Genomic DNA, 27,042 nt, shown 5'->3' on the forward strand with positions numbered 1-27,042 from the left:
AAAAATATGACTGAGGAAGAGTTGCCTCCTCAAAATAGGGTCAACCTTAATGACATGGTTGGAGTAAAGCTTTTGAACCCTCATTTGCTGATGCAGCATCACTCAAAATGAGAAGAAACAGCAGCGAATATCCATTAATAAACAGAATGTATGAAGTATGAATCTAGGAAAATTGGAAGTTGTCAAAAATGGAATGAACAAATATCAATATATCAGGCATTAGTGAGCTGAAATGAACTGGTATTGGCCATTTTGAATCAGACAATGACATGGTCTACTATGCTGGGAATGATAAATTAAAGAGGAATGGCACCACATTCATTATCAAAAAGAACATTTCAAGATCTATCCTGAAGTATAATGCTGTCAGTGATAGGATGATATTGGGACCAGTTAATACATCTATTATTCAAATTTACACACCAACCACTAATGCCAAAGATGAAGAAATTGAAGATTTTTACCAACTTCTAAAGTTGATGGAACATACAATCAAAGATGCATTGGTAATTACTGGTGATTGAAAAGAGAAAGTTGGAAACAAAGAAGATGGATTGTTATGGAAAATATGGCCTTGTTGATAGAAAAGACACCGGAGATCAAATGATAGAATTCTGTAGGACCAATGACTTCTTCATTGCAAATACATTTTTCAACAACGTAAACGACTACTATACTTGTGGACCTCATTAGATGGAATACACAGGAATCAAATCAACTACATCTGTGGAGAGAGACAATGGAGAAGCTCAATATCATCAGTCAGAACAAGGCGAGGGGATGACTGAGGAACAGACCATCAAATGCTCGTATGCAAGTTTCAGTTGAAGCTGAAGAAAATTACAAGGTGTTCCCAAAAGCCAAAGTATGACCATGAGTATATTCCACCTGAACTCAGTGACCATCTCAAGAATATATTTGACTCGTCGAACAGTAATAACTGAAGACCAGATGAGTTATGGAAAGACATCAAGAACATTATGCGTGGAGAAAGCAAAAGGTCATTAAAAAAGTAAGGAAAGAAAGAAAAGATCAAAATGGATGTCAGAAGAGAGTTTATAACTTGCTTTTGAATGTGGAGTAGCTAGAGTGAATGGATGAAATGAGGTAATAAAAGAGCTGAACAGAAGATTTCAAAAAGCAACTTGAGAAGACAAAATATTATAATGAAATGTGCAAAGACCTGGAGTTAGAAAACCAAAAGGGAAGACCATTCTTGGCATTTCTCAAGCTGAAAGAATTGAAGAAAAAATTCAAGCCTTGAGTTGCAGTATTGAAGGGTTTCTGCGCACAAAATCCCCAAGTATCTATCAGTTTGTCATACTGTGGTGGCTTGTGTGTTGCTGTGATGCTGGTAGCTATGCCACCGGTATTTCAATCACCAGCAGGGTTACTCATGGTGGAAAGTTTCAGCCAAGCTTCTGGACTAAAACAGACTAGGAAGAAGGACCTGGCGGTCTACTTCTGAAAAAATTAGGGAGTGAAAACCTTATGAATAGCGGTGGAACATTGTCTGATATAGTGCACGAAAATGAGTCCCTCGGGTTGAAAGGCACTCAAAATATGAACGGGAAAACTGTCTCCTCAAAGTAGAGTAGAACTTAACAATGCGGATAGAGTAAAGATTTGAGGATCTTCACTTGCTGATGTGGCATGACTCCAAATGAAAAGAAACAGCTGCAAACATCTCATTAATAATAGGAACCTGGCATGTATTAAGTATGAATTTAGGAAAATTGAAAGTCATCAAAAATGAAATGGAATGTATGAAGATTGATATCCTAGGCATTAGTAAGTTGAAATGGATTGGTATTGGCCATTTTTAATCAGACAATCACTTGGTCTACTATGCCAGGAATGACAAATTAAAGGGGAATGGCAGTCCATTCATTCTTAAAAAGAGCATTTCAAGATCTATCCCGACAAACAGTGCTGTCAGTGATAGGGTAATATCCATATGCCTACAAGGAAGACCACGTAATACAACTATTATTCAAAATTACACACCAACCACTAAGGCCAAAGATGAAGAAATTGAAGATTTTTACCAACTTCTGCAGTCTAAAATTGATGGAACATAAAATCAAGATGCATCGATAATTACTGGTGATGGGAATGCAAAAGTTGTAAACAAAGAAGAGGGAACAGTAGTTGGAAAATGCAGCCGTGGTGATAGAGATGATGCTTGAGATAGCATGAAAGAATTTTGTAAGTCCAACAATTTCTTCATTGCAAATAGTTTTTTTCAATAACGTAAGTGGAGACTATACACATGGACCCCATTGGATGGAACACACAGAAATCAAATCAACTACATCTATGTAAAGAGATGATGGAAAAGCTCAATATCATCAGTCAGAACAAGGCCAGTGTCTGTGAAACAGACCATCAGTTATGCTATGCAACTTCAACTTGGAGCTGAAGAAAATTAGAACAAGTCCATGAGAGCCAAAGTATGACCTTGAGTATATTCCATGTGAATTTAGAAAGCATCTCAAGAATAGATTTGATGCACTGAACACTAATAACTGAAGACCAAGTGAGTTGTGGCATGACATCAAGGACATCATACATGAAGAAAGCAAGAGGTCATTAAAAAGACAGGAAAGAAAGAAAAGACTAAAATTGATGTCAGAAGAGACTCTGAAGCTTGCTATTAAATGTACAATAGCTAAAGAGAAAGGAAGAAAAGATGAAATAAGGAAGCTGAACAGAAGATTTCAAAGGGCACCTGGAGAAGAGAAAGTAAAGTATTACAATGAAATGTGAAAGGACCAGGAGTTGAAGAACCATAGGGGAAAAACATGCTAAGTATTTCTGAAGCTGAAAGAACTGGAAAAAAAAATTCAAGCCTCAAGTTGCAATATTAAAGGAATCTATAGGGAAAATATCGAATGACACAGGAAGCATCAAAAGAAGATGGGAGGAATACATAGAGTCACTGTACCAAAAAGGATTGGCTGACATTCAGATATTTCAGGAGGTGGCACATGATCAAGAACCTATGGCACTGAAGGAAGAAGTCCAGGCTGCACTGGATGCATTGGTGAAAAACAAGGCTTCAGGAATTGATGGAATACCAACTGAGATGTTTCAACAAATGGATGCAGTGCTTGCTCATCTATCCCAAGAAATTTGGGAGAGAGTTACCTGGCCAACCGATCGGACAAGATCCATATTTTTGCCCGTTCCAAAAAAGATGATCCAACAGAATGTGGAAATTATTGAACAATATCATTAATATCACATGCAAGTAAAATTTTGCTGAAGGTCCTTCAAAAGTGTTTGCAGCAGTACATCGACCGGGAAATATCAGAAGTTCAAGCCAGATTCAGAAGAGGACATGGAGTGAGGGGTATCACTGCTGATGCCAGATGGATCTTGGCTAAAAGCAGAGAATACCAGAAAGATGTTTTATTGACTATGTTTTATTGACTATGCAAAGGCATTAGACTGGGTGGATCATAACAAATTATGGATAACATTGCGAAGAACGGGAATTCCAGAACACTTAATTGTGCTCATGAGGAACCTGTACATAGATCAAGAGGTAGTTGTTCGAACAGAACAAGGAGATATTGCATCATTTAAAATCAGTAAAAGTATGCAACAGGGTTGTATACTTTTCACCATACTTATTCAGTCTGTATGAAAAAAATTTTTTTTTTTTTTTATGCTGAGTAAATAATCTGAGAAGCTGGACTGTATGAAGAAGAATGCAGCACCAGGATTGGAGGAAGACTCATTAGCAATCTTTGACATGCCGATGACACAACCTTGGTTGCTGAAAGTGAAGAGGACTTGAAGCACTTACTGATGAAGATGAAAGAGTATGGCCTTCAGTATGAATTACACCTCAAGATAAAGAAAACCCAAATCCTCACAACTGGACCAATAAGCCGCATCATGATAAACGGAGAAAATATTGTAGTAGCCAAGGGTTTCATTTTACTTGGATCCACAATTAAATTCTGCAGAAGCAGCAGTCAAGAAATCAAACAACGTATTGCATTGGGCACATCTGCTACAAAAGACCTTTTTAAAGTGTTAAAAAGCAAAGATGTAACTTTAAGGACTAAGGTACGCCTGACCCAAGCCTTGGAATTTTCGGCTGCCTCGTACTCATGTGAAAGCTGGATGATGAATAAGGAAGACTGAAGAGGAATTGATACCTTTAATTTATTGTGCTGGTGTAAAATACTGGATATACCATGAACTGTCAGAAGAACGAACAACTCTGTCTTGGAAGAAGTAGAGCCAGAAAGTTTCTTAGAAGCAAGGGTGGCAAGACTTTGTCTCACATACTTTGGACATGTTATCAGGAGCAACCAGTCCCTGGAGAAGGACATTCATACTTGGTAAAGTAGATCAGTGAAAAAAGGAAGACACTCAATGAGATGGATTGACACAGTGGTTGCAGCAACAGGATAAAGCATAACAACAATAGTGAGGATGGCACAGAACCAGACAGTGTTTCATTCTCTTGTACATAATGTCACTATGAGTTGGAACCAACTCGACGGCACCTAATCACAACAACAGAGATAAGGAAGGCCCTCAGAATCCTTGATCAGTTTCAGAAATAACAGTGGGCTGTAATGAGGCCAATTCTGAAAGCATCTACAAGGTAATTTTTCCGGGTGGATGCTATATTGTTTACTATGGAGGAGCGGTGGGCTATAGCCTGGTTAAGATTGTGTGTAAGGTTACTATCAGACCCTGAATTACTAAAGGAACTGAATATTTTCCTGGAGAGGGAAGGATGGTTTTGGTGACACAGACGACAGCACCTGTTCTACTACCCGCCAAACTAACGTACCCCTTAATCATCTACAGATGCAGCAACCTGGGCCATGTGCTTTGACCCAGAGAAGATTACGGGCCTAAGGTAGCTCCCTCAGTGTTTCCCATAGTCTAGAGCATTGCAGGTACAGCAGAACATTCCCCATGCACCCAGGAGCAGCACAGATGTGGTGCAGAGGCCTGCATGGACCCACATCCAACAACCAAAATGAAAGTAAAACATAAAGAGTGACAGCCAGCCTGGAGAGCTGATTATGGCAGTGAACAAAATTCCTTTCCCTGTTCCCATGCACCTTAATGCTGCGGCCTTGCATAAAGTCTCAGAACTAAGATGTCACCGAGATAAGTGGTGGGGTGTCCCAAAATAGCCTGAGACCAAGTATCTGCCATTCAGGGAATGGAGGAGGTTCCTGATATATATTAAATGAAATCATAGAAAAGTAAAGTTGTGTTTACTGCACCCTGAATTTACGAATTGAGATCTGGACTTGTTACAGATGTTTTGACCACCATAGTTAGCCTAACAGTTGTCTCTTTTGGGGACCAAATCAGAACCCCAATAATTGAGCCAGGGAGCTGAGTCGGTATTGTTGTGATGGTCATTCTGTGTCCTGAAACATTGTACTGCAGTATGTATGGCCACAAACCTCAAATTGCTTCTACCTCAGGGTCACTTCCCTGTCATGACAGCAGTGTCCATCACCCCAATACCTATGAAACTTGTGTGTTATTAGAGATCTCCTGACAATTCTGCTGTCTATCCTTACCCCATGGCAATATCTCCCATTTGCTACTAATGCTTGATGTTCCTTAAGTAAAGGGAAAACTCTTTTAATTGAGGGTAAAAAAGAAATAACAATGCCTAATAAAGACCAAACTTATTGTGTTTTAACTGAGGTACCATTAGTCATTCAACAAACGCCTGGTAACAGAGGCTTCCTAGACCTGCTGGAGACTGAGAAAAAGGTAAACACATTGTCTCAGGCCTTAGAGCGCCCATCAGCTAAGTGTGTATATGAGGGGAGAGAATACCAAGAATCTGGAGGAGAAAGGAGGAGAAGAAATCTGAGAGCAGTGAGAAGACAGCCAAGAAGACCAAGCTCAAAGGCTTTAATTGGAACCAACCTTGGTTTCCATAAACTTCTTCCCCCTTCCCCCCAGCTTTTACTCTCTCCACCCCCTGGGGTGATGTCTAAATAGGGGAAGAATAAGTAGGCATGCTCAATTCACCGTCATCCTTCTTCCTCTTGAGAAAGTGGCTGCCTAGAGAGCATGGTTTCTTCTTGGCTTCTCCATGTCTTAAGTTGTGTATGTGCCTAACCATGTGAGAAAAGGCCCACCATACTCTTGCATCGCCAATGCCTTGGTGGGTAAGTTTGCCAAATTCTGGGATTCTGCGTTAGAAGGTCCACTTGCTCACAAATATAACCTATATCTACCAACCTAGGCTCTACCAGTAATCAAAATAACATTTAAAAAAAAAAATATTCTCTGTTTTATCTCTTAGCTTGTTAAGAACCTAGGGAAAGTATAGTTGCCATGATGCTCCAAACCCAGATAGCTCTGCATCAAAGTAGTGTGGAAGCTCTCTTAACTGACCTCCATTTCACCAAGTGTCTAGTTTAACTAACACTCTCCATCCTCTCTTTTTGATCAACTTTTTAATTATGGAAAATTTCAAATATATGCAAAAGTAGAAAGACTAGTATAATGAACCCCCAAGTATTCCTAAAAGTGGAATTACTGAATCAAAGGGTAAATGCCTACAAATTTATGCTAGATATTACCAATTTCTTCTCCATGGTGGCTCTCTAATTTGCATGGCCACCAACATATGAGAGGGCCTATTGCCTTGGAAGAAAGGCTTAGCAATCTACTCATGAAAAATCAGTTATTGAAAACCCTATGGAACACAAGTTTACTCTGATACACACAAGATCACCACTAGTTGGAGTCGACTCAGTGGCAACTGGTATTGCTCCACAGTCTCAATAACAAAGTACATTGTCAACTTTTGAGATTTTTGCCAATCTAATAGGTGAGAAAATGTCGTTTGAATATGTATTTTCTTATGAGTGAGTTTGAACATTTTTCACATGGAGTAAGAATCACTTGCATTTCTTTGTGATCCGTGTGTTCACATCTGGACCATTTTTCTATAGAATTCTTGAATATTGCACTTAATTTTTTAGATATTCTTTCTATACTAGGTTAATCAATATAAAATTACCATTTTCTACATCAAAAACAGTCAAATACTGGCAGTGTTATATAGTTGAGCCCAACATTAGGTATATTAGCCTTATGTGATATAAGTTGCCAGTATTTGTAATTTGTCTTTTTATTCTTACTGTATTTTGTGTCATATAAAAAAATATTTATAAGTAATCAAATTTATCTTTTTCTTTATTGCTGTTTGATTTTAAGTCATAGCTAGGAAATTTTTTCCTATGGACATAGTATTAGTTAGTCAGTTTTCTTTTAGTATTTACTATGGTTTCATTTCTTACTTATTGTTTTACTTTTTAAATGGCTGATCATTTTAGACTTTATCCTGATAATTTATCTTGGCATATAGAGTAAAGAATAAATCCAATTTTGTCTTTGTCCATATGGTCACCTAGTTATTGCACTACCACTTATTAAAGAGTCCACCCCCCCACCCCTAATCTGAGAAGCCATATTTATAATATAACCCCCCCGCAAAACTTACTGCTATGGAGACTCATAGCAACTCCATAGGGTTTCCAAGGCTATAAATCTCTAAAAGAGCAGACTTCCATATCTTTCTTCTGCAAAGCCACTGGTGAGTTCAAACTGCCAACCTTTTGGTTAGCCGTCAACTGCTTTAACCACTGTGCCACCAGGGATCCTTATTTATGATAAAGTCATTAAAAAAAATCCATCTCTGGAGTTTTTGTCACGTTCCACTGGTCTGTCTATTCATGTACCAACATTATTCTTCATAATATGTAGTGCTTCGTGCATTGCTTCTCTTTTTCAGGGGTTTCCCAGGTATTCTTGTTCCCTAGGTATTCTTATTTATTTATTCCTCCAAGTGAACTTTATAATCAACTTATAAAACTCCAGAAAAAAAACTTGAATGGTACTTTTTATTGGGACCTAGCTAAATTTATTCATTAACCTAGAGAACGCTGACTGCTTTATGATGCTAAATTTTCCTATCTGAAAATTGGATAATGGTTTTCTATTTTTTTGTCTACTTTTGTGTCGCATGAGTATTTTATACAATTTTGTATATGTATATAAATACATATACAAAATTGTCATGTTTATGCCTTTTTTTTATTTCTATTACTTAAATGAATTAATTCTTTTGACTTTCCTAAATAGTCCTTTTTTAAAAAATTATATCATTTAAGTGATATTTGTTTATGCATTTGGAGGTAATTAATTAGTTAATTAACTCGATTTTTTAGAGCGGTTTTACGTTTACAGAATAAAACACGTAGAAAGTACAAAGAATTCCATGTATCCTATCTCCCCTCCGTATCACCTACAGACTGAGTTTCTCCTATTATAAACATCTCCTGTTGTTTTAGTATGTTTGTTACAATTAATGAACCAATACTGATACATTATTATTAATTGAAGTCTATAATTTACATTTAAAAAAAAAAAAAACCTATTTTTGACTCATAGCAACCCTATAAGACAGAGTAGAACTGCCCCATAGGGTTTCCAAGGTTTTAAGTCTTTATGGAAGCAGACTGCCAGATCTTTCTCCCATAGAACGGGGCACTGGGTTCCCTATTTGTGTTGTACAGTCCTACGGGTTTTGACAAATGCTTAGGGCCACATACCTACCACTAGAATATCATGCAGAATAGTTTCACTAGTCTAAAAACGCCCTGTGCTCCACCTATTCATCTCACCTTCTCTCCCCGAGTCCCTGGCAATCGCTAATCTTTTTCCTGTTTTTATAGTTTTGCCTTTTCCAGAAAGTTATATAGTTGAAATCATACAGTATATAGATTTTTCAGACTGGCTTATTTCACTTAGCAATATGCATTTAAGTTTCCTCCATGTCTTTTCATGCCTTCATAGCTCATTTGTTTTTATCTCTGAATAATACTGCATCGTATGGACCTTCCACAGTTTGTTTTTCCATTCATCTATTGAAGGACACATTGGTTGCTTCCAGTTTTTGGCCACTGTGAATAATGCCACTACAATAATAATTCATGGGCAGGTTATTTATTTTGTCATCTATTTTTAAAATTTCCTATTTACTAAATTCACATATTGCATATAGTAGTTTCTCCATCTATCTATTCTTTTGGGTTCTTTAGGTATATCATCTAGAGGATTAGATAGTTTTGCTTCTTTTCCAATTCTTATACCTCTAATTGCTTTTTCTTTTTTAATTGCATTGGCTGATACATCCAATAAAATGTCAAAAAATGGTGGAGATGGGGGCATTCTTGTTTTGTTCTTGACTTGAGTAGGAAAGCTTCAAGTGTTTCCCCATTGAGAAAGGTGCTGAGTTTTGAGTTAAATGTGTGTGTATACATATGTCTACATTTATACCTCTAGATCTATTAAAATAAAATTAAGAAATTTTACACCAATTATTTTTTATTATTATTATTCTACTGAGCATTTACAGCATATCCACTCCTCTTTAAACACAAGGACTGATATCCAGAGCATGCTCAACCTTCATGGCACTCTACCCCACTGTGCCCTTTTGTTTCCACAGAGTGAGTTGTAAGTTTGTCAAGATCAGTTGTGTTTGTTCCCAATACACAAATTGCACTTGTTATTTTCATTCTATTATTTATTACATAAATTGAGAAAACAGTTCAAGAAGAAAATGATTTCAGTAATAGATGATATAGTAAAGGCAAATTGCTAACAAAATTGCTGCCAATTTAGGTATTGTCTCAGTTTTCTAGTGCTGCCATAACAGAAATACCACAAGTGGATGGCCTTAACAAACAGAAATTTATTCTCTCACAAATTAGGAGGCTGGAAGTCTGAATTCAGGGTGCTAGCTCCAGGAGGAGGGCTTTCTCTCTCTGTCAGCTCTGGGGCAAGTCCTTATCATCAATCTTCCCCTGGTTCAGGAGTTTCTCAGGACAAGTACCTTTAGTCTAAAGGACACACTCTGCTCCCAGTGCTTCTTTCTTGGTGCCATGAGATCCCTCTCCTTTCAACTTGCTTCTTTTATATCTCAAAAGAGATTGACTCAAGATACAACCTAATCCTAGAGATTGAGTCCTGCCTCATTAACATAACTGCCTCTAATCCTGCCTCATTAACATCATAGTGGTTAAGATTTACAACACGTAGGATAATCATATCAGATCACAGAATGATGTACCACACAATACTGAGAACCATGGCCTAGCCAAGTTGACACACATTTAGGGAGGACACATTTCAATCTATAACAGGTGTGAAGAAGAAAATTGTAAGATTAGGGAGAACGGCAAAAATTTAACTGGATCCTGAACTCAGATTATTTCCAAAGTATCTTTACAATCTCATCTTACTTAAAGAAACTTGAAATCTTAGGTCATGCACTGAATTGCCTTATATAAATAAAATGTAAGAAATTCCAATTAGTGAGCCCATATTTAACTAGAATTGGTCTTATGTTAAAAATTGATGACTAAATATTCTATGTCAGATTGTATTTTCCAAAGACAGTTATGACAATGTCTCTGATCCCACATTTTCCTTTTACAATGGGACCTTGTCTCTTTCCCATTAAGAAGTAGAATCTGTGTGTGTCCCATCCTCTCAAAACCTGGATGGGCATTTGCAACTGTATCAATCAGTAGACTACAGCAGAAGTGATGCTGTATGGCCTCAAAGGCTAGGTTAGAAAAGGCCATACAGCTTCCCCCTCGAAAGTTTACTCTGGAAGACTTCAGGTGCCAGTCCAGTTACTCCAAGGCTACCATGCGGAGGGCTCCAAATGAAAGGAGAGATGCCAGAGGAGTCTCAGTTGTTCCAGCAACAAGTTGTTTGAATCTTCCCACTCTAGGCACCAGAGATGAGAGTAAAGAAGCTTTAGAGATGACCCCAGCTCCAGCCTCATATGGCATCAGCCACAACAGAGACTGAGCAAGACTGCCTAGCTGTGCCCAGTGAGCCCTCAGATTTGTGGGCAAATTAAATGATTGTTTCAGTTTTAAACTAGTATTTTGGGAAGTTTGTAATATATTCACAGATAACTAATACATATACATTCATAGTTTTCAGTTAAAATAAAACATTCAAAGTAAGTACATACACCCTTTTTCTAAAAAAAAAATCCTCTGTTTCTACCAATGTTTCCTGTTATGCAATCAAATATTTCTAATGTATTTAGAAATACATTTTTCTTTTCATTTCTCCCTCCCATTCCCTTTGGTCCCCTTCCATTCTCTTCTCTTCCTCTCCTCCTTCTCCTCTTTTTTTCCTCTCCTTTCCTCCCTCTCTCTCTCTCCCTTCCTCCATCCCTTTTCTCTCCTCTCCTCTCTCCAGAATTTTCATTCATTATTGATATTTCACTGCAACAGTTCCCTATTTTGTACACAAAAAGTACAAACATAGATAAGAACTTTTCCTGAGAAAATATTCTAATTGACAGTAAGTAGTCAGTCTTTGTACATTAACTGCCCATTTTCTCTATGTAATGTTTTAGCCTTACACATAGGAACATTGAGAAAGGTGGACAGAGTCAGCAAAAACAGAAGATGAATGTGAGGGGGTAAATTATATATTTTCAGGGAATTAAAAAAGCAATCATATAAAGGAAAGGGCTGGTGGCCACTGAAAGATTAAGATATAAGTTTCCAAGAGCCTACATGGTTTCATTTGGTGAAGCCAAGAGCCTCACATTTAAAAAAAATACTAAAAATTAAAAAGAACACCTGCAGGATTTGTTATTCTGATGATTCATGTTTGAAGTGAAGTGGGAGAACAAGGTCAGAAGATCATAATTACCTAGAAGAGGCTTACCTGATAAAATACAGGATACACAGTTAAATTTGAATTTCAGATAAACAACAAAATTCTTTTAGTACAAATATGTCCCAAACATTGTCTAGGCTATACTTATACTAATAAATTATTTGTTGTTTACCTGAAATGCAAGTGGATTCTTATATTTTTCAAATATCCTTATTTAGATATAATTCACGTACCATGAAATTCGCCCAAATAAAATGTACAATTCAATGGTTTTTAGTATACTCACAGAGTTGTGCAAACACCCTCACTACCTAAGTTTAAAGTATTTTCAACACCTCATCAGCAGTTGCTTTTCACCCTCGCTCCTGCCCCACTGTCCTAGGCAATCACTAATCTATATTCTGTCTCTATAGATTTGCCTATTCTAGACATTTCATGTAAATGGAACCATAAACATTTGGTACCTCCTGTATTTTAACTTTCTAAATACGGCAGCTCTAACTTACAGCCAATTATCTGTAGCAATGAAGAGTAATTTTAACCACAGAGAATATAACAGCAGAAAAAAAATTACATGCAGAAGGTGGAGAAAGAGGCACAATGAGAACATGGAGGAATTTATTCAATAAAGGAACCTCACAGCAACTCTAGGAGAACCAGAGAATCATCCTTTGTGGCTATGCAGCCTGGGATAAGATCCAAGCAAAGCACTGAACTGATGGCAAGAGGTATCCCATCAACTATGTGTCCTAGCATTGCAGGGAACTACACAGACCCTGGACCAGGGGCACTGTTGTGAGGACGTTTGCCATTCCTGCATCTGAAAGCCTTGTGTCTCCCCACCGTGCTCCACTACCCTCCGAGATTAGCAAAGCACATTCCACATTGAGTTTTTTCCTCATCAACATACAAATGGTGGGCACAAGCATTGTTGTTGTTAGTTGCCCATCGGGTGGATTCCACCTCCTGACGATGTCATGTGTGCAGAGTAGAACCACTTCCTAGGATTTTCAAGACTGTGACCTTTTGGAAGGAGATGACCAGGTTTTACTTCTGAGGCATCCTTGGGTGAGTATGAACCTCCAACCTTCCAGTTAGTAGTCCAATACTTAACTATTCACTCCATCCATTTCACAAAGAGCCTTCATCCTTCTACTTGTCTTAGGCTGGGTTCTCTAGAGAAACAACATGAGTAAAGCATATAAATATATAGAAAAAGATTTCTATCAAGGGAACACCTCAAGCAATTGTAGGGGTTGGAACGTTCCAAGTCCTTGGATCAGGATAGAGGCCTTTCCCAATTCATGGAGCCACAGAAGCTGGTGAACCCAAGATGAGCATGTCAGAGAGCAGGGCTTCCACTCACAGGCTGTGAAGGTCGAGGAATCCCAAGGTCAGCAGTCAAGACTACAAGGTTTCTCCTAGTTTACATAGCTGGAGGGGCTGGTGAACCCAAGATTGGTAGACTGGGAAGCAGGACTCTTGCTCACAGGCCGTGAGGATCTATGAATTCCAAGATGGATAGGTAAGCTGCTAGCTCAAGTCCCAAGAGCCAGAGGTCAGAGAAGAGACAGCTGCTGGATCCACAAGAAGCCAACAACTTTGCCAGGCAAGCAGGAAGGAAGTAGGCAGTGGAAGGCGGAGAGATGAATGTGAGTCACCACAGGCCCCACCCTCGCTGGTACCACTCAGCAGATTCCATCATGGGAGTGATCACATATAAAATTTCAACAGGGAACCATCCACAACATTATATAACTGCCGAAACACTGAGAATCATGGCCTAGCCAAGCTGACACACAACCTTAACCATCACACTATTCTTGAAGTCTGGAGTGGTGAGTACAATTACAAGTAATTGGAGGTTATATTCATGTGCCCTGGCCACATGAAGACTAGCAAATTAGTTTCTAGCTCCTATCTAGAATCTTATATCCAGAAAAGGCAGGATTCATAATGTGGGGAATTACCAAACTGCAGGAGATTGCGAAAGACCTTGGGCCACCATAAATACGACATGCATTCATTACAACCACTTTTCCCATCTCTTTTCCCTATTTTGCTTGGGAGGATGAAGAAATGGCTGCTGGCATCAGAAAAGTGAGATTGGATAAGAGAATTGTGCCAGATAACTCTAACAGAAGCAACAGATCTAGAGCCTTATGCCTAGACAAAGAAAATATCTTCAGCCCAAGAATCCTGGGGCATTTTATGATGCTTGTATTTCCTACATACTCTTATTTTTGGGATCTTCACCGCATAGCATAACAGCTGCATTAAAATTTACCCACATTTCCCATTAAAAATAAATGTTGCCCAACTAAAAAAAAAAAATCTTTAATAATTTTGCTTCAAATAATTAATGTAACTTAAAAATTATAATGATTTATTCACAATTATCACACAGGCACAAGAATTTTTGCCAAGAAAGAAAACAGAACCTACAATTTCTTTCAAGTATAATGTATAATTAATTTTTAACTAATACAAAATTTAACAACCAAAACATTTTTCATAGTGTAACATTTTATAGACCTTCATTAATAAATCATTAGTTTTGATCTTTCAGTCTTCTATTTGTACTTTGGAAGCCCTGGTGGCACAGTGATTAAGAGCTCAGCTGCTTACCAAAGGGTTGGCAGTTCAAATCCACCAGCTGCTCCTTGGAAACCCTATGGAGCAGTTCTATTCTGTCTTACAGGGTCGCTCTAAGTCAGAATCAACTCGAGAACAACAAAACACAGATTTTTTATTTGTACTTTGTGTACAAATAATGATTTTTATGCTTTCAAAAGGAATATTAAAAAAATTAATGGATAAAATGATTCTGTGAGAATATTCTTATAATAAATTATTTGTGGAATTTGGTGGAAAAGATAGTTTAACAAAATCTGAAATGAGTGTACAGAACTCAATTGCAAACCAAGACTGCTCATACTCCTGGTTGAGCTTTTTCTCAAACTGATGACCCCTTTCCTCCCTTCTCTGGTCTTAGGATACAGAAAAGTCAATCTGAACTGTACCTTTAAGGGGAAAAACAAACAGTTCTCCATCAAAACGGGGAAAGGCTCAAAGAGAGTTTATTCATATTATATCAACACAAATAAGAGAGCTGGACAGAACATCTCACCTTAAGCATGAAGAGAGTTGGAAAAAAAAAGCTTGCAAATGCATATGCAAAGAGATGATATGAAGTTGATAATGACTGATGAGAGAACAAAGGGACAGCACATGCAAAAGACAAAGAATCTGTCGAAAAATCAGACAAACAGCCACGTAGGGTACTCCACTGGTCTCAACCCTTTGGAAGCAAAGAAGAATGAAGAAAACTAAAGATACAAGGGAAAGATTAGTCCAAAGGACTAATGGACCACATCTACCACGGCCTCCACCAGACTGAGTCCAGTACAACTGGATGGTGCCCAGCTACCACCACTTACTGCTCTGACAGGGATTACAGTAGAGGGTCCCAGACACAGCTGGAGAAAAACATAAAACAAAATTCTAACTCAGAAAGAAAGATCAGACTTGCTGGCTTAACAGAGACTGGAGAAACCCTGAGAGTATGGCCCCTGGACGCCCTATCAGCTCGGTAATGAAGTCACTCCTGAGGTTCACCCTTCAGCCAAAGATTGAACAGGCCTATAAAACAAAACTAAAGGGGCACACCAGCCCTGGGGCAAGGACTTGAAGTCAGGAGGGTTCAGGAAAGCTGGTAATAGAAAACCTAAAGTTGAGAAGATAGAGTGTTGACATGCCATGGGTTGGTTTGTCAATGCCATAAAACAATATGTGTACTGTTTAATGAGAAACTAGTTTGTCTTAAACCTTCACTTAAAGTACAGTAAAAAAAGTACAGTAAGAAAAAAGATCTAATTAAAAATCATATAATGGGGAAAAAAATCAGACAAACGGGGATGAGATGTTTGAGCAACAGAATTAAATGGAAAAGGAGCTGTGAAGAGTCAAGAAAACAAACGAAGGCCCAAAACACTACTATTATAAAAAAATAATAGAAAAAAATAATTAGAAAAAGAGTGAAACAGAGCTGACGTCATTTAAAGCTGAATTACTGACACTTAGGAAAAGTTTAAAATAATCTTAATGAGCAGGGAAGTAAAGATGATTAAGATATTGAAGTATTTAGAAAAAGGGTAATATGACGTATCTAAAGACGACGGGACACTCTGAAGTGAAGAATCCAGCAACAACACAGAAAATGTATTGAAAGTCCTTTTTGCAGATTGAATTTTGTCCTCCAAAATTGTGTCCTTCAATTTTGTACTGAAATCCTAACCCCTGTACTTGTAGCTGTGCTCCTGTTTGGAAATGAAAGTTTTTATTTTGTTATGTTAATAAGGTCATACCAGTGTATAAGTGCATCTTTGCCCCAGTGTTCTCAGGATCCATTGTTATCATGTCCTAGATCACCATAGGTAGCTCTATTTCTGCGTAACTAAAAAAGGTTGGCAGAGTTCTTCTGTGGTGTAGAAGCACTGATGGCACAGTAGTTAAGAGCTTGGCTGCTAACCAAAATGTTGGTAGTTCGAATCCACCAGCTGCTCCTTGGAAACTCTATAGGGCAGTTCTACTCTGTCCTATAGAGTTGCTATGAGTCAGAATCGATTCGATGGCAATGGGATTTTGACTACACTGTTTTAATTATTGATGCTTTGTCGTATGTTCAGGTATCTGGAGCTCTGGGGACTGGTCCCTTCTCATAATTCTTACATTTTCATGTTTTCCTAGTTATCCTTGTATGTTTATTTTTCCATATGAACTTTAGTATCAACTTTTCTATTTTTAGGGAAAGTGTATTCATATTCTTTATTAGGATCACATCAATTTTAGAAATTAATGTAGGGAAAACTGACATTGTGATGATGTTGAAATGTCCCAAGCAAAAAGAGGCAATGTCATTCCATTTGTTCAAGTCTACTTTTGTGTCTTTCAAGAATGTCTGTAGTTTTCTTTATACAAGATCTGAACATTTTTTAAGTTTATTCCTAGGTATTCTGTCTCTCTCTTTTTTCTTTTCTGCTATTGTAAATGATAAATGGGTTTTACACTGGTTTCCTGTGGCTGTTGTAATAAATTACCACAAACTGGGTAGCTTGAAACCATAGAAATTTATTCTCTCATCATTCCAAGGGCCAGAAATCTGAAATTAGTATTGCTGGGCTCAAATCAAAGTGTCAGCAGAACCACACTCTCTCCGGAGGCTCTAGGGAAGAATCCGTTCCTTGTCTTTTGTAGCTTCTGAAGGTTGCCTGCATTCCTTGGCTTGTGCCCGTTTCTCCATCTTCAAAGTCATAACTTCAAATTCTGGTTCTGTCTTCATGCTTCCTTTTTGTGACTTTGACCCTCTTGTCTTCCCTCCGATAAAAACCCTTGTGATTACATTGTGCCCACCCAAATAATCCAAGATAGTCTCCATCTCAAGATCCTTAATCTTACCTGCAAATTTCCTTTTGCCATGTAAGGCAACATGCTTACAGGTTCCAAGGATTAGGTGGTGGACATCCTTGGGGTCATTGTTACGCCTGGCACATTTTCCATTTTAATTTTTTTCCTATAACTCTATAGTATTGTGTTAGTCTATCTAGGTGAAGCATGTTTGGATGCCTGCTGGGAAGCAATAGAGTGTAGAAAGAACTCAGACTCCAGAGTCTAATGGAACTAGATTTGAGCCTTGGCTCTATGATTTTTACTAGCTGGATTACCTTGTAGAAGTTACTTAAATTTACTAAGCCTCATTTACTTCATCTATAAAACTAAGCAGATAATAATAGTGTCTATTTTATAAGATTGTTGAAAGAAAGAAATGAGTTGATAAATGGAAAACATTTACTCAATGCCTGGCACATAGTAAGCTCTTATTATCTGTTAGCACTACCCTGCTGGTACATCAAAATATTAAATGATTTTTTAGTATTTAACTTACTTAGATATTCTTGGTTCTCAAATAAGTAGAGTCAAAGTTTGGTTTACCCAAACTGGTCCCTGGCTTTACTAGCCAAAAAAGGGCACATCATGCCGGAAACCATTTACCAATGCAGGCACACATGTGTCCCCTCTATGTACCTACCATTCTCAGCCCCATTCCCAGCATCTCAGCTCTTAGTCTTCAGATGGATTCCGCTTGGCAGCCAACATCGGCTTCATGCATTCAGTTCTGACATTAGCTTTAGAGGGGTGTGTGTTTGTGAGTGTGTGTATGTGTGTGTGTACAAGTGCGTGCTTTAATGTAATCTTATTTTATGGCTGCTTGCAAGAGGCCTAAATTAACATTCCATCCCTGCTCAGTGAAAATGCTTGGGGACACTGAACTTCTACTAAGGATGATGGAAAAATTTGAAAGTGGATAATGGTGATGTCTGAACAACATGATATAATTAATGTCACTGAAATGCACATGTGAAGAATGCTGAGATGGAAAATGTTTTGTTACAAATGTATTTGCCACAATAAAAAAAAAATGCTTGGGACTCATCCATACGCAAAATAAAGTATTTGCTGCTTTTTAAAAAACTGTAGTCTCTAATTATATTGGAATGTCATAAATTATTCCATCAAAGTGGCAGAGAGAGTGGTGAGTTGTACTATCTTAAGTCAGCCCATGAATAACTAAGCTACAGAGCACAGCCTTGTTAACATTTAGGTACCAGATATTTGGAAATTTTGTATTTCTTATGCACACCTTTAACTACACAAGGGATCATCTGATCCATTACATCCCCATCATACTCTAGTCCTTTATAGCCCCTGTCTACCTCCCAATAACTATCCTCGTGGGGCAGCCTGTCATCAAAGAGAGCTTCTTTTTATGGTGTGATCTCAGCTTTTGTTACTCTATTTTGCAAGCTGAGCTTGGCAAGTCTGCCTGCCAATGTACCAGCTCCTACATCTGCAATTATAATTAAATCCACACCCTTAGATTTAATCACACAACCTCATATAATACATTAGTTGTCATAGTTTTCTGCTACTTTAAGCATATTTAGTTTACAAGCTACAGTCATTCCTCAGTATCCATGGGGGATTGATTCCAGGACGCCCGTGGATATCAAAATCTGAGGATGCTCAAGTCCCTTATATAAAATGATGTAGTATTTGCATACAACCTATGCGCATCCTCCCATATAATGTAATGTAAATGCTATGTAAATAATTGTTTCATCATAGTTGAAGGCTTGCTCTGCAAGGCAGCCCTATGTACAACAGAATGAAACACTGCCTGGTCCTGTGCCGTTCTCTCAATCGTTGTTATGCTTGAGCCCATTGTTGCAGCCACTGTGTCAATCCAGCTTGTTGAGGATCTTCCCCTTTTTCGATGGCCCTTATTTTACCAAACATGATATCCTTCTTCAGGGACTGATCCCTCCTTATAACATGTTCAAAGTATGTGAGACGCAGTCTTACCATTCTTTCTTCTAAGGAGCATTCTGGTTATACTTCTTCCCAAACAGATTTGTTTGTTCTTTCGGCAGTCCATGGTATATTCAATATCCTTCACCAACACCACAACTCAAAGGCATCAATTCCTCATCAGTCTTCCTTATTCATTGTCCAGCTTTCCCATGCATACGAGGCAATTGAAAACACCATGGCTTGGGTCAGGCACACCTCAGTCTTTGCTTTTCAACACTTTAAAGAGGACTTCTGCAGCAGATTTGCCCAGTGCAATGCATCTTTTGATTGCTTGACTGCTGCTTTCATGGGTGTTGATTGTGGATCCGAGTAAAATGAAATCCTTGACAACTTCAATCTTTTCTCCATTTATCATAATGCTGCTTACTGGCCCAGTTGTAAGGATTTCTGTTTTCCTTATGTTGAGGTGTAATCCATAATGAAGGCTGTGGTCTTTGATCTTCATCAGTAAGTGCTTCAAGTCCTCTTCACTTTCAGCAAGCAAGGTTGTTATCTGCATAATGAAGGTTGTTAATGAGTCTTCCTCCAAACCTGATGCCCTGTTCTTCTTCATATAGTCCAGTTTCTCAGATTGTTTTCTCAGCATACAGATTGCATAGATATGGTGAAAGGATACAGCCCTGACGCACACCTTTCCTGACTTTAAACCACACAGTATCCCTTTGTTCTGTCCGAATAACTGCCTCTTGATCCATGTAAAGGTTCCTCATGAGCACAATTAAGTGTTCTGGAATTCCCATTCTTTGCAATGTTATCCATAATTTGTTATGATCTGCACAGTCGAATGCCTTTGCGTAGTCAGTAAAGCACAAGTAAACATCTTTCTTGTATTCTCTGCTTTCAGCCAGGATCCATCTGACACCAGCAATGAAATCCCTCATTACACTTCAGACATATATTTCTGTCTTAATCAGCATTTGCCTACGGCATTTTAGATGGCTAAAAATGAGTAATGGAGTAAAACTCAATTAAGCAAACAGTTCATGGCATCATGATCCTCTATTTTGCCTAAGGTTTTCAAATGAAACTTTCTGACAATTTTTCCTATTATGTTGGGCTATCATATAGCAAAGATTCTATTAGCTATATATAAATGGACTTGATTAGTGATGAGACAGGATCACTATAGCAGCTGAGCGATTCTTAGCTGCCTCACTTGCCACACTGAGCAACACCACCTCTCACTGTATATCTTATCTCCCTTTTCATCTCCCAAAGGCCATTCAGTCTAGTGGTTTGGGCCTGTTTCCTGGGTGGATCCTCGTTTCTGCAGTCCTCCCCTATTCTAATCCACAGTGTCTACTTGTTCAGTAAGGACCTTCCTCCATTGCAACAGGAACTCCTAGATCATAGATGGTGCTATCTTCTCAACAGATTGTTTTGCATGCGTCCAGTTAGTGAATTTGAGAGTGGTGTATATTTTAGTGCCCCAGAAACCCAAAAAACTCAGATAACAACTTGTTCAGGCTGCAACCCCAGGCTTTGCCTTCATGGAGGTTACCTGAACCCTGGGGAGGTTGCTATAGGCAGTAAAAAAGAAAACCCAACGCTTTGCCGCTGAGTTGATTCTGACTCATGGCAACCCTATAGGATAGAGTAGAACTGCCCCATAGGGTTTCCAAGGAGTGCCCGATTCAAACTGCCAGCCTTTTGGTTAGCAGATGTAGCTTTTAACCACTACGCCACTAGGGTTTCCATTATGGACAGTAGGGGATTTAAAGTGATCCCAGAGTCCCCAAAAGCTCAATTCGGGCCTTGGATATAGTCTATATGTGAAATCTTTTATTTTGATTTCGTTTTGTTCTACATTCTCTATCTTGATTTGGAGACAGCAAGATACCACATATTTCCTTAATGTTATTGATATTGAGCGCCTTTGAGTCAATTCCAACTCATAGCTGGCTGAGTATAACTGCCCCATGGGGCTTTCTAGGCTGTAATCATTAAGGAAGCAAATTGCAAAATCTTTCTCCCATGGTGCCACTGGGTAGGTTCAAACTGCCAGCCATTCAATTAATAGCCAAGCATTTAGCTATAGTGCTACCCAGGCTCCTTTATTCCATCAAGTCAATTCTGACAGGACTTCAAAACTGATTTAACCATTTAATATGAATCAATAAGAAAAATAATTAAAATACTTGTGTTAAGGTGTTAATACTAAAGATATTAGAAAATGCAAAAATAAATGAAGATTATATTCATCTCAAATGAAATCAAAGTGTAAAGTTACTGTGGATACTACTTGCACAAGAAGAGAAATGAGGTCTTGATACCTGCCACAACATGAATGAAACTTGAACACATTATGCAGTGAAATAAGCCAATCACAAAAGGACAAATATTCTATGATCTCACTTACATGAGATATCTAGAATAGGTGAAGGTATAGAGAGCAAAGTTTATTAGTGGTTACTAGGAATGAAAGGGAGAGGGGAGGGGAAGGGGAGTCATTGTTTAGGAAGCAGTGAGTTTCTGGTTATGGTGATGGAAAATTTTGCAACAATTTTTGGTGAGGGTTGCATGTGATTAAAGTAACTGATATCACTAAATTGTACATGTCAAAAATGTTAAGTTGGCAAATGTTGCATTTTATATATACACACACACACACAAAGCAACAATACAAAAGAGAAATGTAAAAATGACACCAAATATAAACATAGAACCCTGAAAGATGATAACTATCCACAAAATACAACCCCAAATATGCGTCGGACAAGGCTTCTATAAGAGAAAAAATTTACCGAGTAATAAAGCAAAACTTGGGACTCTGAAAGAAAAAAGTTGCTGACTGTATTAAAAAATCCACCATCAGCTGTCTGTTGTTTACCGGAGATACAATTAAAATTCTGAGACCTAAAAAGACTCAGAGTGAATGCGTGGTCTAAATCAGAGGCCGATCATGACTGTGTGCAATGTAGATGACAGAGACCTAGTAGATGTGGACATAGGTCCCGTAGAGATGCATCTCAATATAATTCAGATATAGAAGCAGATAGCTTTTCGGGAAAGGGATAAAATGCGGAGCAAAACACTGGCAGAGAAACAATTAAGGCCAAAGGTACCATGAGAACATGTATACTAGGTGCTTACTCACAGGCTTCTGAGCAAGTAAAATTGAGATGGATGAGGCCTCCTGGAGTTTGTTGTCGGTAGGGCAATGCATATTCACTAGCAACTACCATCCGAATCTTTATATTTCGATTAACACAGGTAACGAAAAGTAGAGATCTGCTAGTAATTTCCTAGTGATTCAGATTCCAGGACTTTCTGTGATAGAAAGTGATATCTGGTGGTCTGGGTATATTTACCAAACAAAGATACTTTGCCTGCATGAGCAGCCCCTGATTGCAGGATGTATTTGCTAGAAAACTTCCATAAATCATCACTAAAAAAATACTTTACAGATTTCACAGACACCATCTTAAAACCTATTGGTTACTTCTGTAAGTAATACTGACCATATTCTCAAAAAAAAAAAAAAGCTGGACTGTTTTACTTCCAAGCGATAAATCACCAAAAAAAAAATAAATAAATAAACTTCATCATTTAAAAGTTCGTTTTAGTTTGACAAAACAGTTAGCATTCTTTCTGAAGTTGAGATCAACATGTGAAAATATTGTCTGAATTTGTAAACCAAGATGACAGATTGGCTATACTGAGCATACCTTACAAAATCCTGAAAGAGAGAGAGGGTACATCACACAGAGCTTCTCAGAGTTTGTTTAGAACAGGCTGCCAGCCTCTACTGTAGTCCTAGGTGGGGATTCCCTTTCAAAGGGATTAAAGGATGGTTTGCTGATGTGGCTATCTTTTTCAATATTTTTAATTGGAGATGCTTTCTTATAGGTCTAGACACCTAACTATGTCTTCATTGTCTACCAAAGCCAGTTTTGCTTTTAGTCCATCTAGAATGTTGACGAGGCATCTTTGAATCAATGAAAGTGTCTCAAAACGAGAATGCAGAAAACGAAACCACTTGCACCAGTTAACAGAAAAACTGTATCCAACTGCCAACCTCTCACTTAGCATTAAGCACTTCTACCACAAAGGCTTTGCTTATTGTTTCCTTTTCCGGCATTCTTCCCCAAAGTTTGCACAGGCTCGGTAAGGTGCTGTCTGCATGCCTATACAGGTCTCTGGATGAGCTATCATGAGGAATTTGGGATTCAGATGACAAAGTGGACAAATCCCACATGCCCATCAGCTGGGTAAGACAGACCATGATGGTTGTCATTTTCATGTGTCTTGGGTTTATATAGCATTTATGGCAGGTGAAGTTCATGCAGAAACTCTGGTACCTGTGCGATTGTAATATTGCAATTCCATAATGAAATTCACATGGAATCTCACAACCTCAGCCAGATTTATGTCAGCTTCCTTAACATGTTCCAGTTGCATGAAATACTAATTAAAGGCGCTCATTGTTAACTGATATCAATAGTCTCCACTTAGCCCGTTATAGGTATGGGCTGTAAAACAAACAATCATGTGACAGATGATACATGTTAACATACAGAAATTCTGTAATGACATTTCTGTAACACTGTAACCTCTTCAACCACCATGTGGTCCACATTACAAGCTAAAAGGGGTGCTGATTGCGAAGGTGACGCACTCTTCAGTTTGTGACTTTTCTTCTAAGAATAGAAAGGCCTGGAGCAGCTCTGAAAGATTTGCATTACAAATGCAGTTGAGGCAATGAAATCATTAATGGGAGTTGGTTTTTAACTGTTCCATGTGTTTGGGATTCTGTACCCTGGTGCCAAACAATAGCATCAGACCACCTCCACAATTCTCCTATCTGGGCTGAAGGCAATCAGAGGAAAACAGTTTTACAATAGAACCTTCAAAAGTCGCTAGCTTGTCCCTTTGCACCCAGGCTTAAAAGAGATTTTTACACAGTAGGAAATTAAGTTTGAAATGTATTATTTTTCTCCAAGAGATAAGTCATCTGCATGTCAAAATAACCAATGAATAAAAGCAACCTACTGGGAATCAAATAAATAAACACATTAAGTAAATTATACATTGGCAAACCATCTCCTACTGCCTTATTTCTTTATCTTAGTCTCCTAACTCAAATTACAGGTGCCACTTCTGAAACACAGGTTGAGGAAAAATTGCATAACCGCTGAACTTATTAAATAAAAAAAAAAAATAGGAAGCTTTAAAATGCACATTTTAGTTAATGGCAGCGTGACTTGAGCAAGAGGTTGTAAACATTCTATTAAATTACAGGTTGCTTGTGTACAAATGGTAGATGATATCTACACACTGAACCTCTAGTAAATCTGAAAAATGGCAGTTTTTCAGGATTGCCATATTTACCACATGTTTTGACCTTTTTCCATTTGCCAGGTACATGTTAAAAGCTTTATAGAAATTATACCATATACTGCGTAAAAGTCTATAAGGCAGGTATTATTATTATTATTCACATATTAAAAAAACAAAGTAATTCAGGCATAGAGAAATTTGCTCAAATTTTTGTCGGCTCCTATGATTTAGGCTCTCTAATGAGAGTTGGAGATACAAAGGTAGAAAGATAGAATTGGCCCCTATCATCACAGAATTTCTGATCTGGTGAGGAAGACAGACATTAAATCAATAATGACAAACCATTACATGAAACTCTGCCACGTGCCATGGAAGAAAAGTTCTCTCAGATCTCTGAGAACATATAAAAGCATGTTGGAAACCCTGGTGGTGTGGTGGTTAAGTGCTACGGCAACTATCCAAAAGGTCGGCGGTTCGAATCTACCAGGCACTCCTTGCAAACCCTATGGGGCAGTTCTACTCTGTCCTGTAGGCTGTCTGTGAGTTGGAATTGACTCAATGGCAATGTTTTCTTTTTTTCTTTATCCTAGTCTGGTGGGTTGAAGAAGGCTTGTCTGAAGGGGTAGTAGTTCATTTGGAATCTGAAGTATGAATAGGACCCAAGCAGGCACAGCAATGGTGGAAGAGCTTCCTAGGCAGAGGAACCACGTGTATGTCCTGAGGATGGAAGGAAATGAGCACTTTCAAAAATAAGAGTGGAGGCCAGAGAGCCTGGAAACTAATCAACAGGAAGGAAGTGGAGTAAGAGGAGACAGGAAAGAAGGCAGGAACCAGGTCACTGAGGCAGGCTTGTGGACTTTACCTCAAGAGCAGTTGAGAACCGCTGAAGGATATTACGTAGGGGTGTTGCAGACTGAATTTGCATAAAAAAAAAATTTGTCTTCTAATCACCAAGAAAAGAGCCCTGGTGGCACAAACAGTTAAGCGCTCCACTACTAACTGAAAGGGTGGGGTTTTAACTCACCAGTGGCTCCTCGGGAGAAAGACTCGGCAATATGCTTCCTTAAAGATTATAGTCAAGAAAATCCTATGGGGCAGTTCTACTCTGTCACATAGGGTTGCTATGAGCTGAAAACGACTCAACCACACCTAAGGACAACCACAATCACCAGGAGGAAACAGTAAGGCCTACCTAGGATGTGAAACATTACACCACAAAACTGATCTATTTTCTTTAGAAATTCAATGTCACAAAAGAATTGTATGTGTGGAAAGGGGGTAGTCTAAAAAAAAAAAAATGTTAACAGACATAATCAAATCAAAGCGTGATCCTTGATTGGTCCCTTGTTTCATAATATTGTGGTTGTTATCGACTGAATTGTGTCCCCCCAAAACATGTGCTGTAAATCCTAACATCTGGCTGTGGTTATAATCCCATGTGTGAATGGGTTGTGTTTGTTATATTAATGAGGCAGGATCAGGTTATGTCAATGAGGATTCCAAACCAAAAAAAAAAAAACACAAACCCATTGCCGTCGAGTCAATTCCAAGGAGCACCTGGTGGATTTGAACTGCTGACTTTGTGGTTAGCAGCAGTAGCTCTCAGCCACTTTGCCACCAGGGTTTCCCAATGAGGATCAGGTTATGTTTATTATGTTAATGAAGCAGGATTAGGATGTATCTTGCGCCAATCTCTTTTGAGATATAAAAGAGATTAAACAAGCAAGTAAGGGAAGCAGAGATGCGAGGAGAGAGATGCCAAGCCATACGAAGATCACCCGGGAACAGAAGTTGAAAGAGACGAGGGCTTTCCTCCAGAGCTGAAGGAGAGGGAAAGCCTTCCTCTAGAGCCCTGAATTCAGATTTCCAGCCTCCTAAACTACGAGAAAATAAATTTCTGTTTGTTAAAGCTACCTATTTCTGTTATAGCAGCACTAGATAACTAAGACAGTGGTTATGTAGGAGCATATTCCCCCCCCTTTTTTTTTTTTGAGGTGAATGCTACAGTACTTAGAGGTGAATGGTGTGACGCCTGTAATGTTTTCTTTTCTTTTCCTGCTGAGCCATTTCGAAGTAACACACACACACACATACATACATCAGAGTATTGTATATATGTTTTTATTTTACTGTTCTGTCTGATTTTCTGTATCTATAATTTTTTTCACAGTAAGTTAAAGAAAACAACCTGGTTTCTATGTAAACATTGAGTTGGGCGACAAGAGTAGATACAGAGATATGAGTTAGTAGGATAGAGCAGAAATACAGGCAAAAGACAATGGACATTTAGCAATAAGGATGGAGATATATCGACAGGAAAAATAAAAAATAGCATTTGGCAAATTAATTAGTTATAGAGAAGAAGGGAGATGTCAAGGATAGCTCACAGGTTTCTAGATTAACAACTGAGTGAGTGACGGTACCATTTTCCAATATAGGAAACAATAGCAGAGGAGCAGATTTATGGAATAAACATTTCAAACTCAATTTAGGCCATGTAGAGTTTGAGTTACCCGGAGACACCTAAGAAGAGATGCTAAGGTGATAAACGTGTATAAAGATCTGAATCACAGTGATGGACACACACATGCAAACACACAC

This window comes from Loxodonta africana, chromosome 12 (genome assembly GCF_030014295.1).
Source record: "Loxodonta africana isolate mLoxAfr1 chromosome 12, mLoxAfr1.hap2, whole genome shotgun sequence".
Classification (NCBI taxonomy): Eukaryota; Metazoa; Chordata; class Mammalia; order Proboscidea; family Elephantidae; genus Loxodonta; species Loxodonta africana.